This window comes from Hyla sarda, chromosome 3 (genome assembly GCF_029499605.1).
Source record: "Hyla sarda isolate aHylSar1 chromosome 3, aHylSar1.hap1, whole genome shotgun sequence".
NCBI classification, from domain to species: Eukaryota; Metazoa; Chordata; class Amphibia; order Anura; family Hylidae; genus Hyla; species Hyla sarda.
The window spans coordinates 311,507,272-311,524,584 of NC_079191.1; the positions used below are offsets into that span (position 1 = coordinate 311,507,272).

Genomic DNA, 17,313 nt, shown 5'->3' on the forward strand with positions numbered 1-17,313 from the left:
AGAACCCAAATTATGTGTGTGCCTGGCCCATGATAGAAGATAGAAGACATTTCCTATTCTTTGGGCATAAAGGTATTATAAGGGAGTGGCAACATCTACCTCTCCTCCTTGTCCTGCCCAGGGGCTGAACATAGAGGTGTCTCTTGTCCATAGCAGGATATAAAACTGCAGACCTGGGGGGACTAGGGGCCCTTGCATGGGGGACGAGATCTAATTTTGGATGCAAGACGCCATTTCCTACCAGACCCCATGGGATAGAACTCTAACTTTTGTAAGTAAGGACTCTATGTTTTTTCCCTTTTATTTTATTTTCTGTGTGGTGAAACTTTGTCTTGTTAATATCTATTTTTACATGTACTGTGAATATTTCTCTTTCATAATAAATCATTAATTTATTAAGTCTGGTAAAACGGACGTACATTGTCCTTGAAGAGATTGAAGCTATAGTCTTAAATTTACTTACCTGTTCGGCTACATTATAGATTTTGATTAATCTTTTTTCCTGTTTTTATATCCTACGGGGGATAGTAGATTATATTTGTGAATTGTAGCATATCCAGATTGGATTGATAGCTTCCTGTCGGCTTGAAATTGACAGGTGGTGGCAGCGATACCTTTTAAATTGGGTGGTGTAAGAGGGATTTTTTATCATTATTTTCGGTCTAGCGTAGACAAATAGTGATTTTAGAGATAACCCTTCCACCCGCACGTCTTGGTTCGTGACACTAGGAGATGAACCTCCAAGATCTCAGGTGACCATGTGAATATACTGTATTTCGCATTATCACTATTATGGCTTATAGTGACAGATTTTCAAGATTATGCAAGACAAGTCAAAAAGACATTGCTATGGGAAAAAAGTTGTTCAGCCTCATGCCCTTAGTGCACCCCACACAAACAACTCTCTGGCCCATATTTATCAATCCGCCTGAAACCCAAACTATCTGGTTTTGGCCATAACAACCAATTACAGCTCGGCTTTCATATCTTAATTAACTCTGGTAAAATGAAAGCTGTGCTGTGATTGAGTGTTATGGGCAAAACCCAGTTTGAGCTTCGGTTGGATTGATACATCTGGGCCACTTGTCTGCTTTATGGACTCAAAGTGGGGGACATTTACTATCTGCAGTGTTTTGGTGCCAGATTACGCAATTTTTTTGTGCAATGTTCAGTGTATAGCAGCTGGCCAGAATTTACTATGAGGGAAGGTGGCTCTGGAGATGGTCTGGAAACCCCAGGCTCAAGTTTGGAAACCACTACAGCACCAAAAGCTCCAACCAGTCAGAACATGACTTCGCGTAGTGAAGTTGCTATTTTCTGAAATTGCTGTAAATATTGCTCAATTTGCAGAATAAATTGTGCAATGTGTACTACAATTTAGGAAAATGTCAGTAAAATTGTGGCATTAACTCGCATGAACACAGCTTTAAAGAGGATATCCAGCACTTAAAGGGGTATTTGACTCCCCAGCATTGTAAATATTTCTTTCCGAACGCTGGTTTGGGCTTCGGGGGTGACCACGCCCCCTCGTGATGTCAAATGTTCCCAACACTGGGGAGTGGAGTACCCCTTTAAGAACTTGTTTTCCTATCTCCTGTTGTAAGGGGATGAGCCCTTTAATTAAAGTCCATACGGACCATTCATTGAATGCTAAAGTCACAAATTCAACTTATAGTCGCAGACATATTTAATCATCAATAATAGATAAAGTGGTAGTTTAAACCAAAAATTGTGGATTCTCTTTGTTAGCAGGGTTGTTTACTTTAGTTGACTACACAAGGTCAGGGGTGGGTGGAATTTGTACAATTTTGTATGACATTTCCAAACTCCCAGATGATAAATCAAGCACCAAATACTAGCTGTGCAAATCCACGCCCACTTTTCCCAACAAACATGCTGTTAGACTCACCGCAGACGGCAGGTACCCAGGAGGTAGTAGATCCATAATTCCACGGTGGTCGGGAGCAGGATGTGTAGTAGATCCACTGATCCTGTGGGGCGGATGACGCGGGCCTTACCAGGGAGTGGAGTCTAAGGTGCCGCTGGTTTTAACCAGAGCCCACCGCAAAGCGGGATTGACTTGCTGCGCCCAGGTCACTCTACCCTTGGCACGACTCGACCCCACAGGCGGCTGAGGTGAAGCGAGGTACAAAAGGAATAGGCAGGACGTAGTTAAGCTGGCAAGAGGTCAGGGTAGGCGGCACAGGAGCGTAGTCAAGTCACGGAATGCAAGGTCTGGTACACAGCAAGGAACACTGTAAAACTGCTTTCTCAAAGGCGCTAGGGCAAACAAAGATCAGGCAAGGGCAATAGGAAGGGGCTGGAACTTATAAGAGAGGTACAGGTGTGTAACTAATTACAGGTGCCCTGGCCCTTTAAATTTCAAAGCTCTGGCGCGCCCGCTAGGAGGCGGGGGCACGTGCACAGGAGCTGAGGCACAGAGACCGTCCCGCAATGCGAATCCCAGCCCCTTTGGCAGCGGACAAGGAGGTGCGCTCACGGCCGGTATGTCCTGACGGAGCGCCGTGCATCACAGTACCCCCCCTTTGGTCTCCCCCTCCTCTTGTGGGACAAAAATTTCTTGAGGAAATTACGGTCCAAGATGTTCTCTTCGGGCTCCCAAGACCTCTCCTCAGGACCAAATCCCCTCCAATCGACCAAAAAAATTCTGCCGCGTACCGTTTTAGAGGCCAGGATCTCTTTAACTTGAAAAATATCAGAAGAACCAGAGACAGGAGTGGGAGCAGAATTTTTTCTTTGAAAGAAATGGTTGATAACCAGAGGTTTGAGGAGAGATACATGAAAGGAGTTAGGAATGCGTAGAGAAGGTGGTAAACGGAGTTTGTATGAAACTGGATTGATCTTTTGTAAGACCTCAAACGGACCTAGGAATCGAGGACCTAATTTGTAACTTTAGATTCTGAACCGAATGTACTTAGAAGATAACCAAACTCTATCACCAGGAGAGAAGGATGGAGGAAGTCTTCTTTTCTTGTCTGCCTGGGCCTTCATGCAGGAGGAGGCCAAAAATAAGAAAATTCGGCCCAGGGAAGAAGATCAACCCAGTTGTCCTGATGAGCTGATACAAAATGACGTAAATAAGTCTTCAACATTTGATTTACTCTCTCCACCTGGCCATTGGACTGGGGGGGGGGGGGGGGGGGGGGTAGGCAGAGGATAAATCCAAACTGATGCCAAGGCAGGAACAGAGAGCTCGCCAGAATTTGGACACAAACTGAACTCCGCAATCCGGGACAATATTTTCTGGAAGACCATGAAGTTGGAAGATATGAAGTAAGAAGTGCTTGGCCAGTTGTGGAGCTGATGGGAGACCGGGAAGTGGGACAAAATGAGCCATTTTAGAAAACCGATCAACCACCACCCAGATGACCGTGTTATTATGTAATGGTGGAAGATCAGTAATAAAGTCCATTGGAATGTGAGTCCATGGAGTCTCAGGAATGGGCAACCGCTGCAAGAGTCCTGGGGGTCTCAGTCGAGGAGTCTTGTCTCGAGCACAAGTGACACAAGAACGTACAAATTCAGAAAAATCATGTTCCAGACGGGGCCACCAATAGTGCCGGGAGATATTAAAAGAAGAGTCTTACGTACTCCAGGATGGCCAGCCAATTAAGAAGAATGACCCCAGTTTAGGACTTTGCATCTCAATCTGACTGGTACAAAAGTTTTACCAGGAGGTACCTGTAGAAGATCGGCAGAAGCTGCTGAAAGCAGACGATCAGGAGGGATAATATGTCTTGGTGTAGGATCCAAACCCACAACGTCAGAAGATCTGGAGAGGGCATCAGCTCTGATATTCTTGTTAGCTGGACGGAAATTAATAAAAAAAATTAATCGGGAAAAGAACAACGACCTCCTTGCCTGAGGAGGATTCAAGCATTGAGCAGACTGAAGGTACAGGAGATTTTTGTGATCTGAATATATGCTGATCGGATAAGGAGATCCTTCCGACAAATCTTGCAACTCCTCTAAGGCAAGTTTTATAGCAAGCAGTTCACGATCTCTGATGGAGTAGTTTCTCTCCGCTGGCAAGAAGGTTTTTAGAAAAGAATCCACTGGTCACTGTCTTACCCTTGGCACCTTTCTGGGTAAGGATGGCACCCTCTCCAACGGAAGAAGCGTCAACCTTTAGAGCAGTGTTTCCCAACCTTTTTCGGGTCGGGGCACACCTCGGAAAAAGTTGTGTAGAGGAGTGTACAAAGAGGTGTAGAGGAGTATACATGGGTGACAGAGGGGTGTAGAAGGGTGTAGAGGAGTGTACATGGGTGACAGAGGGGTGTAGAGGAATGTACATGGGTGACAGAGGTGTAGAGGAGTGTATATGGGTGACAGAGAGGTGTAGAGGAGTGTACGTGGATGACAGAGGGGTGTAGAGGAGTGTACTTGGGTGACAGAGGGGTATAGAGGAGTGTACATGGGTGATAGATGGGTGTACATGGGTGACAGAGGGGTGTAGTGGAGTGTAGAGAGGGGTGTAGGAAGGTGTACAAGGGTGACAGATGGGTGTAGAAGAGTGAACATGGGTGACAGGGGTGTAGAGGAGTTACAGAGGGGTGTAGAGGAGTGTACATGGGTGACAAAGGGGTGTAGAGGAGTGTACATGGGTGTAGAGAAGTGTACATGGGTGACAGATGGATGTAGAGGAGTGCACATGGGTGACAGATGGGTGTGGAGGAGTGTACATGGGTGACAGAGGGGTGTAGAGGAGTGTACATCGGTGACAGATGGGTGTAGAGGAGTGTACATGGGTGTAGAGGAGTGTGCATGGGTGACAGATGGGTGTAGAGGAGTGCACATGGGTGACAGAGGGGTGTAGAGGAGTGTACATGGGTGACAGAGGGGTGTAGGGGAGTGTACATGGGTGACAGAGGGGTATTGAGGACTGTACATGGGTGACAGAGGGGTATAGAGGACTGTACATGGGTGACAGATGGGTGTAGAGGAGTTCACATGGGTGACAGATGGGTGTAGAGGAGTGTACATGGGTGATAGATGGGTGTACAAGGGTGACAGAGGGGTGTAGAGGAGTGTAGAGAGGGGTGTAGGAAGGTGTACAAGGGTGACAGATGGGTGTAGAAGAGTGAACATGGGTGACAGGGGTGTAGAGAAGTGTACATGGGTGACAGAGGGGTGTTGAGGGCTGTACATGGGTGACAGAGGGGTGAAGAGGAGTGTACATGGGTGACAAAGGGGTGTAGAGGAGTGTACATGGGTGACAGAGGGGTGTAGAGGAGTGTACATGGGTGACAGATGGGTGTTGAGGAGTGTACATGGGTGTAGAGGAGTGTACATGGGTGACAGATGGGTGTAGAGGAGTGCACATGGGTGACAGATGGGTGTAGAGGAGTGTAGATTGGTGACAGAGGGGTGTAGAGGAGTGTACATGGGTGACAGAGGGGTGTAGGGGAGTGTACATGGGTGACAGAGGGGTATTGAGGACTGTACATGGGTGACAGAGGGGTATAGAGGACTGTACATGGGTGACAGATGGGTGTAGAGGAGTGCACATGGGTGACAGATGGGTGTAGAGGAGTGTACATGGGTGATAGATGGGTGTACATGGGTGACAGGGGTGTAGAGGAGTGTAGAGAGGGGTGTAGGAAGGTGTACAAGGGTGACAGATGGGTGTAGAAGAGTGAACATGGGTGACAGGGGTGTAGAGGAGTGTACATGGGTGACAGAGGGGTGCAGAGGGCTGTACATGGGTGAAAGAGGGGTGAAGAGGAGTGTACATGGGTGACAGAGGGGTGTAGAGGAGTGTACATGGGTGACAGAGGGGTGTAGAGGAGTGTACATGGGTGAAAGATGGGTGTAGAGGAGTGTACATGGGTGTAGAGGTGTGTACATGGGTGACAGATGGGTGTAGAGGAGTGCACATGGGTGACAGATGGGTGTAGAGGAGTGTACATGGGTGACAGAGGGGTGTAGAGGAGTGTACATGGGTGACAGAGGGGTATAGACGAGTGTACATGGGTGACAGAGGGGTGTAGGGAAGTGTACATGGGTGACAGAGGGGTATTGAGGACTGTACATTGGTGACAGAGGGGTATAGAGGACTGTACATGGGTGACGGGTATAGAGGAGTGTACATGGGTGACAGCGGGGTTTAGAGGACTGTACATGGGTGACAGGGGTATAGAGGAGTATACATGGGTGACAAGGGGTATAGAGGAGTGTACATGGGTGACAGGGGTATAGAGGAGTGTTCATGGGCGATAGAGGAGTGTACATGGGTGACAGAGGGGTGTACATGGGTGACAGTGGTATAGATAAGTGTACATGGGAAACAGATGGGTGTACATGGGTGACAGAGGGGTATATAGGAGTGTACATTGGTGACAGAGGGGTGTAGAGGAGTGTACATGGGTGACAGAGGGGTGTAGAGGAGTGTACATGGGTGACAGAGGGTATAGAGGAGTGCACATGGGTGACAGATGGGTGTTCATGGGTGACAGATGGGTGTACATGGGTGAAAGAGGTGTGTACATGGGTGACAGAGAGGTATAGAGGAGTGTACATGGGTGACAGAGGGGTGTAGAAAAGTCTACATGGGTGACAGAGGGTATAGAGGAGTGTACATGGGTGAAAGAGGGGTGTAGAGGAGTGTACATGGGTGACAGGGGTATAGAGGAGTGTACATGGGTGACAGATGGGTGTACATGGGTGACAGAGGGGTATAGAGGAGGGTACATGGGTGATAGATGGGTGTAGAGGAGTGTACAGAGGGGTGTAGGAGGTGTACAAGGGTGACAGATGAGTTTAGAAGAGTGAACATGGGTGATGGGGGCATAGGGGGTGACAGAGGGGTGGACAGGGGTGACAGAGGGGTGAATAGGGGGTGGACATGGGTGACAGGGGTGACAGAGGGTTGGATGGAGGGGTGGACATGGATGACAGGAGGGTGGACATGGGAGACATGGGTGGACAAGGGGGTAAAAGAGGGACAGGAGTGACAGAGAGGGGTGTACTGGGGTGACAAAGGGACAGATGGGTGAACAGGAGGATGGACATGGGTGACAGGGTAGACTACGGGGGTAGACGGGGGTGACAGGGATGGACAGGGGAGTGGACAAGGCGGACATGGATGACGGGGGGTGGACATGAGTGATGGGGGGTGGACATGGGTGACAGGGGGGGTGAAAGGGGGGTGGACATGAGTGACAGGAGGGTGAACATGGGTGTGGACAGGGGTGACAGGGGGGGTGGACAGGGGTGACGGGGGGGTGGACATGGATGACAGGGGAGGTGGACATGGGTGACAGGGGTGTGGACATGGGTGACGGGGGTGGACATGGGTGACGGGGGTGGACATGGATGACGGGGGGTGAACATGGATGACAGGGGGGTGGACATGGATGACAAGGGGGTGGACATGAGTGACGGGGGGGGTGGACATGAGTGACTGGGGGGTAGATGGTGGACCTGGGTGACGGTGGTGGGGGAGGGGGTTTGGACAGGGTTGAGAAGGGGTAACAGAGGGGTGGAAAGGGTACGGTACCTTAAGCAAGCCGGCCCGCGCAGCTTGCAGTTTCACGACAGGCACGGGAGTCCGGCGCAGATGCAGCAGTTCCGCCCAGGGCACCTTTTACGGCCCACTGCGCCGCAACAGGGAGGGGGACGCTGTGTGCGCAGTGCGCACGCAGACTTCCCTTCCTCCCTGCGCCGCCAGTCATAAGCGCGCAGGCCAGCGCAGGATATTTTTAAAAAAATCACGGCAAAATACCGCGGCGCCATGGGCAGTGCAAAACGGCACACACGTGTGCTGCGGCACCGCAGTTGGGAATCTCTGCTCTAGGGTAAAAGGTTTTCCCGGATCAGGTCTTGATAGCACGGGGCTGAAACAAAGGCAGACTTTAGGCTGGAGAAAGCCTCTTCAGCCTCAGTAGGCCACAACTTAGGGTTAGCATTCTTTTTGGTGAGGGCGACAATGGGAGCAACCGGAGAAGAGAAATGAACTGAAGAAGAGGGATGAACTGACGATAATAGTTGGCAAATCCAAGGAAACATTGAATTGCCCGAAGATCGGTAGGACAATACCGCAGACAGTTTTACTGTATCCATTTGCAGACCTTGATGAGAGACAATATATCCGAGAAAGGGAAGACTGGATTTCTCGAAAAGTTTGGCATAGAGATGATTCCTCCGGAGGTGTCGAAGTACCAAACGAACATGAGTACCATGCTCCTCCAAGTTGGAAGAATAGATCAAAATATCATCAAGGTAAACGACAACAACAGGTATAGAGAAGGTCGCGGAAGATATCATTGACGGATTCCTGAAAAACAGCTGGAGCATTGCAAAGACCGAAAGGCATCACGATATACTCAAAATGTCCATCTCGGGTGTTAAAAGCCGTTTTCCAATTGTCCCCCTCTCGAATTAGAATTAAATTATAGGCTCCACGTAAATCCAGTTTGGAGAAGACTTTAGCCCCCCGAAAACGATCAAAAAGTTCTGAGATCAAAGGAAGAGGAAAACAATTCTTGACCGTGATTTTGTTGAGACCTCTGTAGTCGATTCATGGACAGAGAGAACCATCCTTCTTGCTTACAAAGAAGAATCTGGCTCCGGCTGGAGAAGAGGATTTTCGGATAAATCCCTTTTGGAGATTCTCTCGGATGTATTTTTGCATGGCTTGAGTCTCCGGGACTGACAAAGGATAAATTCTACCACGAGGTGGCATAGTCCCAGGCAGTAAATCAATGGGGCAGTCGTAAGGACGATGCGGAGGCAAAGTATTTGCCTGTTTTTTGCTGAAGACATCAGAAAAATCCTGATAAGGGAAGGGCAGACCAGGCATGGGAGGAACGGTAGAAAAATTTTAGGCTGGACTGATTCTAGACAACGATTTTGACAACACTGTCCCCAGTGGGTGATTTCTCCAGATTTCCAGTCAAGCTGCGGGAAATGGCCCTGGAGCCAAGGAAGACCAAGAAGTATCTGTGAAGTACAATGAGGAAGCACAAAGAATTCAATCCTTTCCTTTTGCGAGACTCCCACCTGCAAAAGAAAAGACTCCGTGCGGTAAAGCACTCTACAGTGCAGATTTTGTCCTGTGACGGAGGAGATGAACAGAGGCTTGGCAAGGCGACTCAAAGGAAGGCGATATTCGTGCACGAGAGAAGCATCTATGAAGTTACCAGCTGAACCTGAATCCAAAAATGCTGAAGTGAAGAAAAAAGTCTGAGCAGAAACATGAACTTGTACGGAAATATTCAAATGAGGAGAGACGATATTCACACCCAGAGACGCCTCTCCAACGTATCCTAGCTGCGGAAGTTTTCCTGGACACTGAGGACGGGAAGGACAGTCCTTCAGAAAGTGCTACGGGCAGGCACAGTAAAGACACAAATTCTGGCTGCGTCGTCAGAATCTCTCCTCCGGGGTCAGGCGAGAATTTTCCACTGGCTTAGCCTTTTCGGTAGATACACTTTCATTACGTTGCTCCTCCTGTCTTTCAGAAAAACGCACATGAATACGTGCAGCCTAACGGATCAGTTCACGCAGGTTAGTCGGAGAATCTCGTGCAGCAAGAATGTCCTTCATTTTACTAGAAAGTCCTTTTTTAAATAGAGCACACAAGGCCTCGTCGTTCCATGCCAGCTCTGAAGCAAGGATACTAGACTGCATAGTCTCTGACGGAGGAAGTCCCTTGTCTTAGGTTAAGAAGAGCTGTCTCAGCAGAGGAGGCACGTGCAGGTTCTTCAAAAAAGCTGCGGAATTCAGTCAAGAAGGCCGTGAGGTTTGAGGTAATTGGGTCACTATTATCCCAGAGCAGAGAAGCCCATGCCAGGGCCTTTCCAGACAAGAGGCTAACCACAAAAGCCACCTTAGCACGCTCCGTAGGAAACAGATCTGCCAAGAGCTCCAGATGCAGGGAGCACTGAGTGAGAAAACCCCTACATAGCTTAGGATCTCTGTCATACTTCAAGGGAAGAGGAAGACGAAGTTTAGATCCACAAGGAACTGCTGGAACTGGTGGAGACTGCAGTTGCGTGGACAGAAGTAACGACGCCATGGCGGACAGTTGACTCAATTGCTGCGCCTGATGGGCCAACTGTTGTGACTGATGGACCATTTCGGATGGGAGATCCGAATGCTCAGGCAGAGGGATCCATGGTCGGATCTTACTGTTAGACGGCAGATACCCAGGAGGTAGTAGATCCGTAATTCCACGGTGGTCGGGAGCAGGATGTGTAGTAGATCAACTGATCCTGTGGGGCGGATGACGCGGGCCGTACCAGGGAGCGGAGTCTAAGTTGCCGCTGGTTTTTACCAGAGCCCGCTGCAAAGCGGGATGGACTTGCTGCGGTAGGCGGCACCCATGTCGCTACCCCTGGCACGACTCGACCCCACAGGCGGCTGAGGTGAAGCATGGTACAAAAGGAACAGGCAGGACGTAGTCAGGCTGGCAAGAGGTCAGGACAGGCGGCACAGGAGCGTAGTCAAGTCACGGAATGCAAGGTCTGGTACACGGCAAGGAACACTGTAAAACTGCTTTTGTTTAAGGCGCTAGGACAAACAGAGATCCGGCAAGGGCAATAGGAAGGGGCTGGAACTTATAAGAGAGGTACAGGTGTGTAACTAATTACGGGCGCCCTGGCCGGTATGTCCGGCCGGAGCGCCGTGCATCACACATGCTCTCTGGCACAGACAGCGTAATAAATAAATGACAGTTTGATATAGATGATATATATTTTTTGTTAGGTCTATGTAAGCAAAATAAAGAAAAAGGAACTGCAAATTAATCCTGTCCTCAGCCTGCAGTTTAGGGTGTGTTTAGTGAACACCTTTAGATCACCAGACTGTGGTGCTTTCAGATATCTGTAGTTTAGATTATGTGAATAGACAAAAAGAAAAAGGGGCGGTGCGCACCTCGTGCAGGTAAAACAGGAGTACAGTGGAGTAAGAATAGAAAAAATTCGGGGCCAGCAGGATGGACCCTTACCTTGAGGTGTTATGCTAAGAGCATAACACCTAATTTTGCTTATAGAATGTGTGGGTCGCGGCATCCTGGTTCCTCTGGAATTTCTTCAGGGAAATCCAGTACATCAAGAAATTATAAAAGCATTTTCTTTCCTTTTCTTGATGTAGTTTAGATTAGGTTCACATGGCATTATTTTGCACATATTTTGGGGCTTATTAAAAAAAAAGTACACACAGCGCTCAGGACTAGTAGTGCTCTAAAAATAAATAATAATATTAATAAATAATCTAAAGTCCCCCATTGATTTCAATAGCACATGAGCGCCATCATCATTTTCAGTGTTTAAAAAAAAAAAAGCAACATGTCGATACTATGCGCATATTACCAGTGCCACTAATCTAAAGCTCTCTCAGTCTTTTCCTATTCATACATAATTTCATGCAGTGGCAAAGGTATTTATTTACTGTGTGAAGAGTGTAAGTGGATCATTGAACGGCTTGAGCCCATCCTACAGGTGTGGAGCCAAAGATACTTTATGATAGACAGCAGGAGACAATTGCAAGGTATAATCCCTGGCAAGCTTGATATATAATGATGGGAGATTACCTAGAATGTATAAAGATTAGGTCCTATTAATAATTATCTCATTTTATTTAAGGACTGTGAGAAATTTGTAGGCAACCATAGAATCTTGATGGGAATAATGGTCTTGGAGTGAAGCAGGCTCGGCAACCTATTTAATCTAATTCTTTCCATCTGTGTTGGTTAATGGAAGCTGACAGCTCACAGTTGTAGACAGAAACTAAAGTAAAAAATATTCTCATGTGAAAATATACATTTGGTTAAATCTATAATTACTTATTTTCATGTGAAATGGCTACTTTTGAAGACTTTTTGGGAGATTTGTTATTGTGCTTCTTAGGAGTCCTTGTTCAGTTTGACTTGTGCAGTGTAGTCCTTTCCTATCCTCCTGCACAATTACAATTCCATTTTAGAAGGAGTGGGACCAGAGTCCCTACAGTAAATTAGATTTTTGGAATTAGGAATTCAAGTCTAAGTGGGGAAATTATTGACTTCTGAGTTCTGCATAATTGATTTTACAAAAAAATAACACGAGTGGCGCGGCACTGCTCTCACTGATGGACTCGATGTGGTATAAGTGGATAAATGTAGATGAGGGTGGTGGTGCTCTGGTCAAAGCTGAAACACAGGTGATATTGAAGGATAAGAGGAAAAAGATCAGACTGGCAGACTCACCACGATTCTCTTCTTCTTTATTTGCGTTAGCAAGTCATAGACAAATACTCACACACTTGGGGGATCGGGACGTGCAGTGGGGGGATAAACAGGCAACAGACTCCGTTTCGCACGGACCACCGTGCTTCCTCCGGCCATACTAGTTTTCTAGTGAAAGTGGATTATATACAGGTAACCAGCCCAACCAACCTAGGGCAGGCTAAATAAATAAAATACATGCAGTCACCTGCCATGATCTACTGCAGTTCCAATGGTGCTACAGCTTCTCATTAATTCCTTGTGACATCTCGACATAAAGAAGTGGCTACTCTTGGCCATGATTGGCTGAGAGGGTCACTTTCTTGTTTCAAGATGGAGAAAATGAGTTGGTGAGCACCAGGGACCATTCTCTGTTGGAACGATAGCTGTAGGGCATCACGAGAAATTTGTAGTTTTTTTTCTTTTATTTAACAACATTTAGAAGTGAAAATGTTTTGCTTGACAATCCATTTAACACAATTCCCTGCCTAACACTCTTTTTTTTTACCTGTGTATGCTTTTTTTATACCTATTTAAGTTAATGTACTATATGGGTCATCTACCGCCTTGGCACCTTTTTCTCCTCTAAAGTTATTTCCCTAATGCAGTATTATGCACAGCCCGGCAGCCTTCATTTCCCATTATTCCTCTGGCACTTCAGAGGGGACAAAGTCTATTGCTAGATGGTTAAGGCACTGAATGTGAGTTAATGAAAATATGTATGGATAGCTTGAGATTTAACATACACCGAAGCCCCCTTAAACTATTTATTTGCATACTCTTGTCCATCATGTACGTGTAGATAGAAGTGGATAGGAAGGCATCAAATGCAATAAACACAAACTTCAGGGTAAAATACTTGCAGCTGGATGCATATGCAAAATTGAGCCAACACTTTCAAATGTCGGGGGTGGTGCTAGGATAAATGTAAAGGACAGGCTTGTAATATCGTCAGTACGTAGAGGAAAAAAAAGACAAATCCGCACTCACCACCAAGATTGGCGAACGGAGCTCCTATATGGAGTAGAACATCTGATGGTTTGTGCGCTCAGAGGTTATGACTGGTTATTTCGCGGATCAGCGCTTCATCCGGCTGGATGAAGCGCTGATGCGCGAAATAACCGGTTATAGACTCTGAGCGCACAAACCGTCTCTGCAGTCTCGGTCAGATGTTCTACTCCATATAGGAGCGCCGTTCGCCGATCTCGGTGGTGAGTGCAGATTTGTCTTTTTTTTCCTCTACGTACTGACTCTATTCCATCATGTGTCCACACAACAAGGAAATGTATGAGTACGTCCCTGCGCCCTGGGTCTTAAGGACCAGGGACGTACTCATACGTCCCAGCGAATTTCGCATCACACCGCTGAATCATTCAGCAGGCGTCCCAGGCAAACGCCGAGGGGGGTCCCGGGACCCCCACATGTCGACGATCGCCGCAAATCGCAGGTGAATTCACACTTGCGATTTACGCGATTCCGGGTCATTACGGGTCTATGGTGACCCGGAATATAAGGGGGATCACGGGTGTCTAAGACACCCACAATCCCCCTGAAGAGATAGGAGTGAGGTGGCAGGGGTGCCACCCCTCCTATCCCTGCTCCCTGCTATTGGTGGTCTAGACGCGACCACCAATAGCAGATCGGGGGCGGGGGGGTTAACTTTCGTTTTCCCTGTTCTGCCCACCCACAATAGGCGGGGCAGAACGGGAAACGACAGAGGACCGGCGCCGGAGTCCACTTACCGATCTGCGGAGGCTGTGGGCGACGATCGGCGTCGGAGATCGGCCGGCGGCGATGTCGGGCAGCAAGCTCCCTGGATCCGACGGAAGCCGGTAAGTTGCCTAGCAACATTTGGAGGGCTGCAGTCCTAGACCACTATATAGTGGTCTCTATACTGTAGCACTCCAGATGTTGCAAAACTAAAACTCCCAGCATGCCCAGACAGCTGTTTGGGCATGCTGGGAGTTGTAGTTTTGCAACAGCTGGAGGGCTACAGTTTGAGACCACTATATGGTAGTCTCTGAAGTATAGCCCTCCAGATCTACAACTCCTAGCATGCCCACACAACTGTTTGCTGTCTGGAAAAGCTGGGATTTGTAGTTTTGCAGCATCTGAAGGGCCATAGTTTGCAGTGGTCTCTATACTGTAGCTCTCCAGATGTTGCAAAACTGCAAATCACAGCATGTTGGGAGTTGTAGTTGCGATCCCTCCAGCTGTTGCATAACTACATCTCCCAGCATGCCCTTCGGTGATCAGTACATGCTGGGAGTTGTAGTTTTGCAACAGCTGGAGGCACACTGGTTGGAAAATATTGAGTTAGATAACAGAACCTAACTGAAGGTTTTCCAACCAGTGTGCCTCCAGCTGTTGCAAAAGTACAACTCCCAGCATGCACGGTCTGTCAGTACATGCTGGGAGTTGTAGTTTTGAAACAGCTGGAGGTTTGCCCCCCATGTGAACGTACAGGGTACATTCACACGGGCAGGCTTACAGTAAGTTTTCTGCTTCAAGTATGAGCTGCGGCAAATTTTTCGCCGCAGCCCAAACTCCTAGCAGGGAACTCACTGTAAACCTCCGCCAGTGTGAATCTACCCTAAAAACACTACACTACACTAACACATAATAAAGGGTAAAACACAACATATACACCCCCTTACACTGCCCCCCCCCCCCCCCAATAAAAATTAAAAACGTATTGTACGGCAGTGTTTCCTAAACGGAGCCTACAGCTGTTGCAAAACAACAACTCCCAGCATTTCTGGACAGCCACTGACTGTCCAGGCATGCTGGGAGTTTAGCAACAGCTGGAGGCACCCTGTTTGGGAATCACTGGCGTAGAATACCCCTATGTCCACCCCAATGCAATCCCTAATTTAGTCCTCAAATGCGCATGGCGCTCTCTCACTTGGGAGCCCTGTCGTATTTCAAGGAAACAGTTTAGGGCCACATATGGGGTATCTCCGTACTCGGGAGAAATTACACTACAAATTTTGGGGGGCTTTTTCTCCTTTCACCCCTTATGAAAAGGAAAAGTTGGGGTCTACACCATCCTGTTAGTGTAAAAAAAATTTTTTTTACACTAACATGTTGGTGTTGCCCTTTACTTTTTATTTTCACAAGAGGTAAAAGGAAAAAAAGAGTAACCCCCAAAATGTGTAACACAATTTCTCCTGAGTACGGAAATACCCCATATGTGGGCGTAAAATGCTCTGCGGACGCACAACAAGGCTCAGGAGTGAGGGCGCACTATGTACATTAGAAGCCTAAATTGGTGATTTACACAGGGGTGGCTAATTTTACAGCGGTTCTGACATAAACGCAAAAAAATCAATACCGACATGTGACCCCACTTTGGAAACTACACCCCTCACGGAATGTAACAAGGGGGTATAGTGAGCATTAACACCCCACAGGTGTTTGACAAATTTTCGTTCAAGTTGGATGGGAAAATGAAAAAAAAAAATTTTTCACTAAAATGCTGGTGTTACCCTAAATTTTTCATTTTCACAAGGGAAAATAGGAAAAAAGCCCCCCAAAATTTGTAACTTCATTTCTTCTGAGTAAGAAAATACCCCAAATGTGGATGTAAAGTGCTCGGTGGGCGAACTACAATGCTCAGAAGAAAAGGAGCGCCATTGGGATTTTGAAGAGAAAATGTGTCCGGAATTGAAGGCCACATGTGTCCGGAATTGAAGGCCACAAAGCCCCCATAGTGCCAGAACAATGGACCCCCCCACATATGACCCCATTTTTGAAACTACACGCCTCACGTAATGTAATAAGGGGTACAGTGAGCATTTACGCCACACAGGTGTCTGACAGATTTTTGGAACAGTGGTCCGTGAAAATTTGCTCAGCCCACTGTTCCAAAGATCTGTCAAATGCCAGTGGGGTGTAAATACTCACTACACCCCGTATTAAATTCTGTGAGGGGTGTAGTTTCCAAAATGGGGTCACATGTGGGGGGTTCCACTGTTCTGGCACCACGGAGGGCTTTGTAAACGCACATGGCCCCTGACTACCATTCCAAACAAATTCACTCTTCAAAAGCTCAATGGCGCTCCTCCTCTTCTGAGCATTGTAGTTCGACCGCAGGGCACTTGACTTCCACACATGGGGTATTTCGATACTCAGAAGAAATGGGGTTACAAATTTGGGGGGGGTATTTTCTGCTATTAACCCTTGCAAAAATTAGAAATTTGGGGGGAAACACACATTTTAGTGAAATTTTTTAAATATTTTTTTACATATGCAAAAGTTGTGAAACCCCTGTGGGGTATTAAGGCTCACTTTATTCCTTGTTACGTTCCTCAAGGGGTCTAGTTTCCAAAATGGTATGACATGTGTTTTTTTTGCTGTTCTGGCACCATAGGGGTTTCCTAAATGCGACATGCCCCCAAACCAAAATTTGCTCTCAAAAAGCCAAATATGACTTCTTCTATTCTGAGCATTGTAGTTCGCTCGTAGTGCTCTTCAGGTCAACTTATGGGGTACCTCCATACTCAGAAGAGATGGGGTTACAAATTTTGGTGGGTATTTTTTGCTATTAACCCTTGAAAAATGTGAAATTTGGGGGGAAACACACATTTTTGTGAAATATTTTTTTTTTTACATATGCAAAAGTCGTGAAACACCTGTGGGGTATTAAGGCTCACTTAATTCCTTGTTACGTTCCTCAAGAAGTCTAGTTTCCAAAATGGTATGCCATGTGTTTTTTTTTTTGCTGTTCTCAATTTATTTACATTTGATCACTAAGTGATCACTAAGACCCTAATTTAACCACCCATCAATTGATATCTAAAATATAACTTTTATTCCTTGCCATAAACATTAAAATTTAAAGTGGATTTGTCTCCGGTAGAGATTATGATCAGTGCATGATACTACATGCTATTGTATGTATATCTGCATTGCTGTGGCTGCAGTCCACTTGCAAGATTGCTGGGACTCCACTCTATATTAAAAACTGTCACACACTACCCCCCCCCCCCCCCCGACGTTTCACCACAACCAGTGGCTTTATCAAGGGCTATGGGGTCAATGGCCATAGGTCAATTTTTTTGAAGTTTTTTGATGTTCTGGCACCATAG

At 47.0% G+C, this 17,313-nt stretch overlaps 1 protein-coding gene across 7 annotated transcripts in view; it reads left to right on the top strand.

Moving 5' to 3' along the window:
• The window catches only part of TIAM2 (TIAM Rac1 associated GEF 2), a 488,869-nt gene that overhangs the window by 248,078 nt on the left and 223,478 nt on the right, over window positions 1-17,313 (top strand). The gene's annotated exons all lie outside the window — the stretch shown is intronic.